At 40.8% G+C, this 7,542-nt stretch overlaps 1 pseudogene; it reads right to left on the reverse strand.

Moving 5' to 3' along the window:
* Positions 1 to 4,644: 4,644 nt before the first annotated feature.
* On the reverse strand, positions 4,645 to 5,572 carry LOC110258968 (olfactory receptor 1L6-like; annotated as a pseudogene).
* Positions 5,573 to 7,542: the final 1,970 nt, after the last annotated feature.

Genomic DNA, 7,542 nt, shown 5'->3' on the forward strand with positions numbered 1-7,542 from the left:
GCCTGCCTCCCTTTGGGGGCATAGTTCTCACTTACTTAAACCCTCACTTTAATTTCTCAATTTCCATCTCTTTTCTGAATTCCCTCTGTGACAAGAACGTTTTTGCCAGGAAAAAAATTTCCTTTTCATATGAAAAGCTGAGGCACCAAGAAGTTAATATATTGTCTATGATCACAAGAGTTGGTAAATGGGGTATCTGTGCTTCTGATCCAAGCAGTATAATTTTAGACCTAGGGAGCTGAAGCTTAGGATAAGTAAATATTCCAAAGTTAGGTAAGTGTAGAAAGGTGGCTGAGTGGGAAGATCCCGAGTTTACCTCCTCTCAAAGGAATGCCAAAATTACAACTATTTACAGAGCAGCCATTAAGTCACCTGAAGACTAGCAGGAATATCTTTCCACAGCTAAATATATAAAGAAGGAACCACAATGGGATGTGTTGGAAGGAAAGAGACATTGTATTGTCAAGACCCACATCCCTGGGTAGTTGAGCCTCTAACTGGAGGATAATCAAAACTGCAGAGCTTCTGCCCAAGAATCAAGTTTTCTGAGCCCTACATTGAGCTCCCAGCACAGGCATCTGCACCATCAAGATGAATCCTCAAAGCATCAAGCTTTGAAGGCAAATGAGACTTGCATATGGGAGAACTGGTGGACTGTAGGAAAGAGTGACTTTGTTCTTAAAGGGTGCATGCCAAGTCTCATATGCCCCAAGTCCCAGCAGAGAGACAGTCATTTCAAAGGAGCCCATGTCAGTCCCACCTGCTAATGTCAGAGAGCCTCCTGAAGAGGCAGGAGGTAAGTGGGATTCCCTCTGTGGATATCAATGTAGTGGTACCCATTTGGGAGAACTCATTATATCATGATAAAACTGATGCTGGCAAGGAAATTTGGAGTCCTCCCTCTAGCTTATTAAGGCTGGGGGCTTACCTGCCAACCAGAGGGTCAACACCAGACTCAGATCCCCTTAGTAGGTCAGTACTTGCACCATTTCCCCCAGGGCTCATAGCCAGGGGCCCATGGACATAGCCCTGCCTACCAGTGGGCCAGCATCCACCTCTTGAGGCAGGGTCTGGTAGCCAGCTAGGTCTGGGGCTGGCTTATTAACCAGAATCAACCCCAATAGTCAGCCCCACTCTGGCAGAAGGGCCCATGCAACCCACATAAGAGGCACTCCTAGAACATATAGCTCTGGTGGAGGGCATTGTACTACTGGGCCCCATCAGACATCTCTGCATAAGGCCACTTCTCCAAGATGAGGAAATATCACTGACCTCCTTAATACATAGAAATTAACACAGAGAACTAGGCAAAAATAGGAGACAGAGAAATATGTTTCAGCTGAAGGAATAAGACAAAGACCCAGAAGAAGAACTAAGAAGATGGAGACAAGAAATCTGTTGGAGTTCAAGGCAATGATTATAAAGGTGCTCAACAAACTTGGGAGAAGAATGATGAAGAGGGTGAGAAGTTTAACAAAGAGTGAGAAAGTATAAAGAAGAACCAAACAACATTGAAGACTAATGAATTTAATAATGCACTACAGGGAATCAACAGTAGATTAGAGGACACAAGGAATGGGTCTGCAAACTGGAAGACAATATAGTGGAAATCACTGAAGCTGAATGGAAAAAATTTTTAAAAATGAGGACAGTTTGGGAATCTCTGGCACAACATCAAGCATAGTAACATTCACATTATATAGGTCTGAGAAGGAGAAGAGAAAGAGAAGAAGGCAGAAAATTTATCTAATGAGATAACAGCTGAAAAGTTCCCTTACCTTGGAAAAGAAACATACATCCTGGTCCAGGCAGCACAGAAAGTCCCAAACAGAAAAAACCCAAAAACATTCATCTCAGGATACATCATAACTAAAATGGCAACAATTAGAGAATCCCACAAAGACCCCAAATGGCGAGAGAAACCCTGATAAAAAGAACAAAACTGACTTCAAACTATACTACAAAGCTGCATTAATGAAAACAGCAGGATACTAGCACAAAAATAGACACATAGATCAGTTGAACTGAATAAAAAGCCAGGAAATAAACCCACACACTTTGGTCAATTCATTTATGATGCATAAGGCAAGGATATATATTAGAGCAAAGACCAAAAGTGTTCTCTTCAATAAGTGGTATTGGAGAAACCAGATATCTAAATTTCAAACAATGAGATTAGAACATTTACTTATACCATATACAAAAATAAACCCAAAATGGATTAAAGACCTAAACATAAGACCTGAAACCATAAAATTCCTAGAAGAGAACATAGACAGAGTGCTCCTTGACATAAATTGTATCAATATTTTTTTATATTTCTCTCCTGAAACAAAATAAATGAAATGAAAATAAACAAGTGGGGCCAAGTTAAACTTAATATCTTTTACATAGTAAAGGAAAATATTTCAAATTGAAAACCTATGGACTGGGGGAAAGTATTTGTAAATGATATGAGTCATAAAATGTTAATATCCAAACTATATCAATAACTCCTACAGTTCAACATCAGAAAAGACAAACAACCTGATTTAAAAATGGATGGAAGACCTCCACAGACATTTTCTTAAAGAAGACATACAGATGGCCAACAGGCACATGAAAAGATGCTCAACATCATTACTCATCAGGGAAATGAAGGTCAAAACTGCACTGAGATATCACCTCCCACATGTCAGACTGTCGATCATCAAAAAGAGCACAAATAGGAGTTCCCATCCATCCATCGTGCCTCAGTGGTAACAAACCCTGCTAGTATCCATGAGGATGAAGGTTTGTTCCCTGGCCTTGCTCAGTGGGTTACGGATTCAGTACGGGCATGAGCTGTGGTGTGGGCTACAGATGTGGCTCAGATCACATGTGTTTGTGGCATGGGCCATCAGCTATCGCTCTGACTTAACCCCTAGCCTGGGACCTTCCATACGCCACAGGTGCAGCCCTGAAAAGCAAAAGCAAAAAAAAAAAAAAACTACAAATAATATTTATTGATGAGGATTTGGAGAAAAAGGTGCCCTTTTACACTGTTGGTGATAATGTAAATTGGAATAGCTACTATGGAAAAGAGTATGGATGTTTCTCAAAAAATTAGAAGTGAGACTAATCTAGTTTTACACATGATCTAGCAATTTCACTTCTGAATATTTTTTGGAGGAAAACAAAAATGCTAATTTGAAAAGATATATGCACCTTTTACTTTTACATTCATTGTAGCATTATTTACAATAGCCAAGATATGGAAACAACCCAAGTGTTTATTGATAGATGAATAGATAAAGCATGGTGTATATATGTAATGGAATACTAATCAGCCATAAAACAGAATGAAGTCTTGCTATTTGTGACCACATGGATGGACCTAGAGGGCATTATGCTAAGCTCAGAGAGAGAAAGAAACATACTACATGTTTTCACTTATATGTGGAATCAAAAAACAAAATAAAAAAAGAAATATAACAAAACAAAAACAGACTCATAGACACAAAGAACATGCAGATAGTTTCCAGAGGGTGGGAATGAGTGAAAAAGATGAGGGAGTTGAAGAGGTACAATCTTCCAGTTATAAAATGAATAAAAAACAGGGGCATGATGTACATCATGGGGAATATGGTCAAAACTATTCTAATAACTTTGTATAGAGATAGATGGTCACTGGACTTGGTCTTTTTGGAATGCATAAAGATATCCAATTAATATGTTATAGAACTGAAAGTAACATACTGTAAGTCGATCTACTTCAGTAAAAAAAAGAACACATCAAAAACCTCACAGAGTTACAAAGTGGTAGATTAGGAATTTTTCCATTTGACAATCATAAACTTGGGGTGAGATCATTTATTAATTATATGGTGCAGATGAGAAAAGTGAAGCTTAGATTGAGTGACTTGATCACAGTCACACAAGTTGTGAGATTGAGTTGTAATTTATTGTTGTTTCACCCAGATATTTAGGATACTTTTACTATGCAGGTACAGCAGCCTCCTGTGACCCAGTTGTGAAGAGCTTTGGAGAAGTCATGAGCTGTTCTAAAAGTCACAAGAGAGTCCCTTGTCATACCCAAGGGCTTGGTACCTAAGATTAATAACTCCTGTGATGGGAACAGTAACATTTTGAGGCTTTGTGTAAGCTGACCCACATAAAGAACATTTAAAAAACATTACTAGAGAAGTTTTTCCATGCTCTTCATCAGGAAAACTACTGCACAACACTGGTCATGGAAGTGACACACATGAGCCAGAGACTGCAAAGGAAAAAGAAAGAAACTGTATAATACAGTAAGAGAGCAATAACTGTGTCTCATTTTATTTATTTTTACCAAAAAGTACAATAATCTTATATTGCAGTTGACTTCTTTCCTGTACAGAGATGTACTTAATTTTTTTGGCCATGCCCTCAGCATGTAGAAATTCCTGGGCCAAGGATCTGACCAGGGCCACAGCAGAAACTCCAGATACAGCAGTGACAATGCTGGAATCTTGGCCCACTGAGTCACCAGGGAACTCCTGTAACTAATTTTGAAGACAGGGACCCTGATTGATTTATCTTTGCAATATATTTGTAATTGAATACAGTTCCTATTACCTAGCATATGTTTCATGAGTCCTTATCGAGTGAGTGAATGCTGAGATGTACCATACAGGGGTTCTACTATTCCATCTTCCTCATCAGCTTGTGCAAGGCCTGCTTCATATCCTTATTCCTAAGGCTGTAGATAAAAGGGTTCAGCATGAGGGTAACTACTGTAGATAACAGTGACCACACGATCTTTTGTCACTGAGTAGGTGGACAAAGGGCAGATATACATAGATATTATGGTTATATAGAATAGTGCAACAATTGTGAGGTGGGATCCACAGGTGGAAAAGACCTCGAACCTGCCTCTCCTGGAAGGAACCTGCAGAACAGCATGGGCAATGTATGCATAAGAGATAGTGATGAAGAGGAAGGGGCTCATGATCACAAAGGAGCCCTCTGTGAAGGCCAAGAGCTCATTGACAGAGGTGTCAGAGCAGGAGAGCATCAGCAGTGGCTGGACATCACAGAAGAAGTGGTGGATGATGTTGGGCCCACAGCAGGAGAGGCGGGCCATGAGGATGGTGTGGGTGAGCGAGTGGAGGTGGGACACCAGCCAGGATGTGATCACAAGCAGGAGACAGTGCCTGGGGTCCATGGTTGTGGTGTAATACAGTGGGTTGCAAATGGCCACATAGTGGTCAATGGCCATGGCAGTCAGGAGGAAGCTGTCAGTGATCCCAAAGGCCACAAAGAAATACATCTGGGCAAGGCACTGGGCAAAGAGGATGGTCTTTCTCTGAGTCAGCATATTTACCAGCATTCGTGGCACAATGACAGTGGTAAAGCAGATGTCCACCAGGGAAACATTGGAATGGAAGAAGGACATGGGGGTGTGGAGGCAAGCATCCCCCCGGATGAATGCAATTATGACTGAGCTGCCAGCCACATTTACCAGGTACATGTCCAGGAAACTTGCAAAGAGCCATTGCTGGTTTTGGGGGTCACTGGTAAGTCCCAGAAGGAGGAATTCAGGCATATGGCTCAGGTTTCCCCATATCATTGGTTTCTTGCAAGTTTAAAATATGCAAGAATGTTAGGTGTGTTTTGTGGCTTGGCGTCTTCAATCTGATGGAGGGGATATGGCATAACTTCTTTCTTCTTGTGCATTACATAAGGACAGGCATTTGTGTAGACTGTACCATAGATTCTGTGATATGACTTCATACGACTGACCTGGAAACACTTTGACTTCAATGCCAAATTGCATCTGACTAGTTTTGTTAACTTACACAAGATACTTCAATTCTTGTTCCTTATCCAAAAGACAAAACTTGTCATACCCACCTTCTTCAGGTAAAAGGTAAAGGTCCTAGGAAAAGCCTTCAGAAAATAACTATTTGGTTTTATTTCTCAAGTTGTATCTAAGACATCCTTTTGCTCTATCTGGCCTCTGTTATTAATTGGCCTGCTACTCTTTATATGATTCTGGCCAAGATTTGTCTCCTTATGATTCCACTGTGTCAGGAATAAAAGTATCCTAATTCTCCCTATAGAAATAACACCAGCACAGTATAGATTGTATTCCTGAATCCAACTTTTCTTGAAAAAAAAAAGGAGTTTGGAATAGATTTAGGGGTTTAGTTTTGAGCAGGAAGGTCTGACTAGGTGTGGCTAGCACCTGGAAAGTTGACATGTCCATCAAGGTAGGGAACTATCTAGGGTGAGTGGAGCACTGAAGAAATGTCTCTGGCAGAGGGAGCCTATTTACCCAACACAGAGCTTGGAGGTTTGGTCAGGTGGGTGGCATCAAGGAATAAACAGAGGAACTAAGAGGCAGGAGGGGAACCAAGGTGTGGTAGTGTGAGCAAAGGAAACATGAGAAGATGAAGCATTCAGAAGACTCAGAGGCATATTAAAAGGAAGATGCTGATGTTCAGGTATAGGTCTTTTAAGTCCCTAAAAGGAAAAAAAAAGAGGAGAATAAGCCAAGTCTCCACTCTAGCAGGAACTGATGTCCTAGTCATCTATCTGCCCAAGTATGAACTCAATTAAAATAAGACCAGAACTATTGAGGCATAGAGTTATATCCAGCCAATCACCATCTATGGATGATAGAGGGACCACTGATTTAATAGAACTGGTGCTCCTTCTGTCCACCCTACTAGGGTCAGGATTGGCTTCAGAGAAAGCAGCAGAAAAGAAAGCCCACAAGTAGTGATCCAACCATCCCAGATAAGTGAGGGTAGAGTTAGCAATGCAGATTTTGTATTAGAACAAGTCCACTTATATATCCTCTTAATCTTTCTGGTGCTTTTGAAGAGTTAGAAGCAAACATAAGTACTAATGATATATTTTTGATGCTTAGTGATCTTGAATGACGCTCAAGGTCCTGCCAAGGAGAACTCAGATTTTGAATTTAACACTTTCATATGTATGTGTCCAGAGCAGCATCCTTTTTTGAAGCATTTCCTTACTAATTGGGGTATTTTGTGCTTGGTTCAAATTGGAAGGGGACCACCAGGTCATGGGCAACTTCTGGAGAAGTTTATGATTAAAGGACTCCTAAGGCAGGGTTCACATCTGCTTTTCTCCCCACTGTTTTCCAGTGAATTATATAGTGCCTGGTTCACAGTATCTATGTAATAAATACTAGTTGACCAGTTGAACCAGATACATCACCCCTGATCACCACTTGCAAGATTGTGGGTTTAATGCTAGTAACTTGGAAACTATTCTCCATGGATCAGAAGTTTGGAGAGGTTCCTGGTTTGATGGGAAAAGTTCATGTTTTGGTAAATAATTCTGGGGCACATATTTACCAGTTGTTTCCCCTTTGAATGCTTCATTTTGTCATTTTTTTTCTTTTCAGGGCTGTACTCACAGCATATAGAGGTTCCTAGGCTAGGGGTCAAATCTGAGCCCCAGCCACAGCAACTCAGGATCCAAGCCATGTCTGTGACCTACACCACAACTCATGGCTACGCTGGATCCTTAACCTGGTGAGAGGCCAGAAATCAAACCTCTATCCAC

The sequence above is a fragment of the Sus scrofa genome, chromosome 1 (assembly GCF_054392235.1).
Source record: "Sus scrofa isolate SSC_HxYL_T2T_F1_AM1 chromosome 1, Sscrofa_HxYL_maternal_Yorkshire_Landrace_v2.0, whole genome shotgun sequence".
NCBI classification, from domain to species: domain Eukaryota; kingdom Metazoa; phylum Chordata; class Mammalia; order Artiodactyla; family Suidae; genus Sus; species Sus scrofa.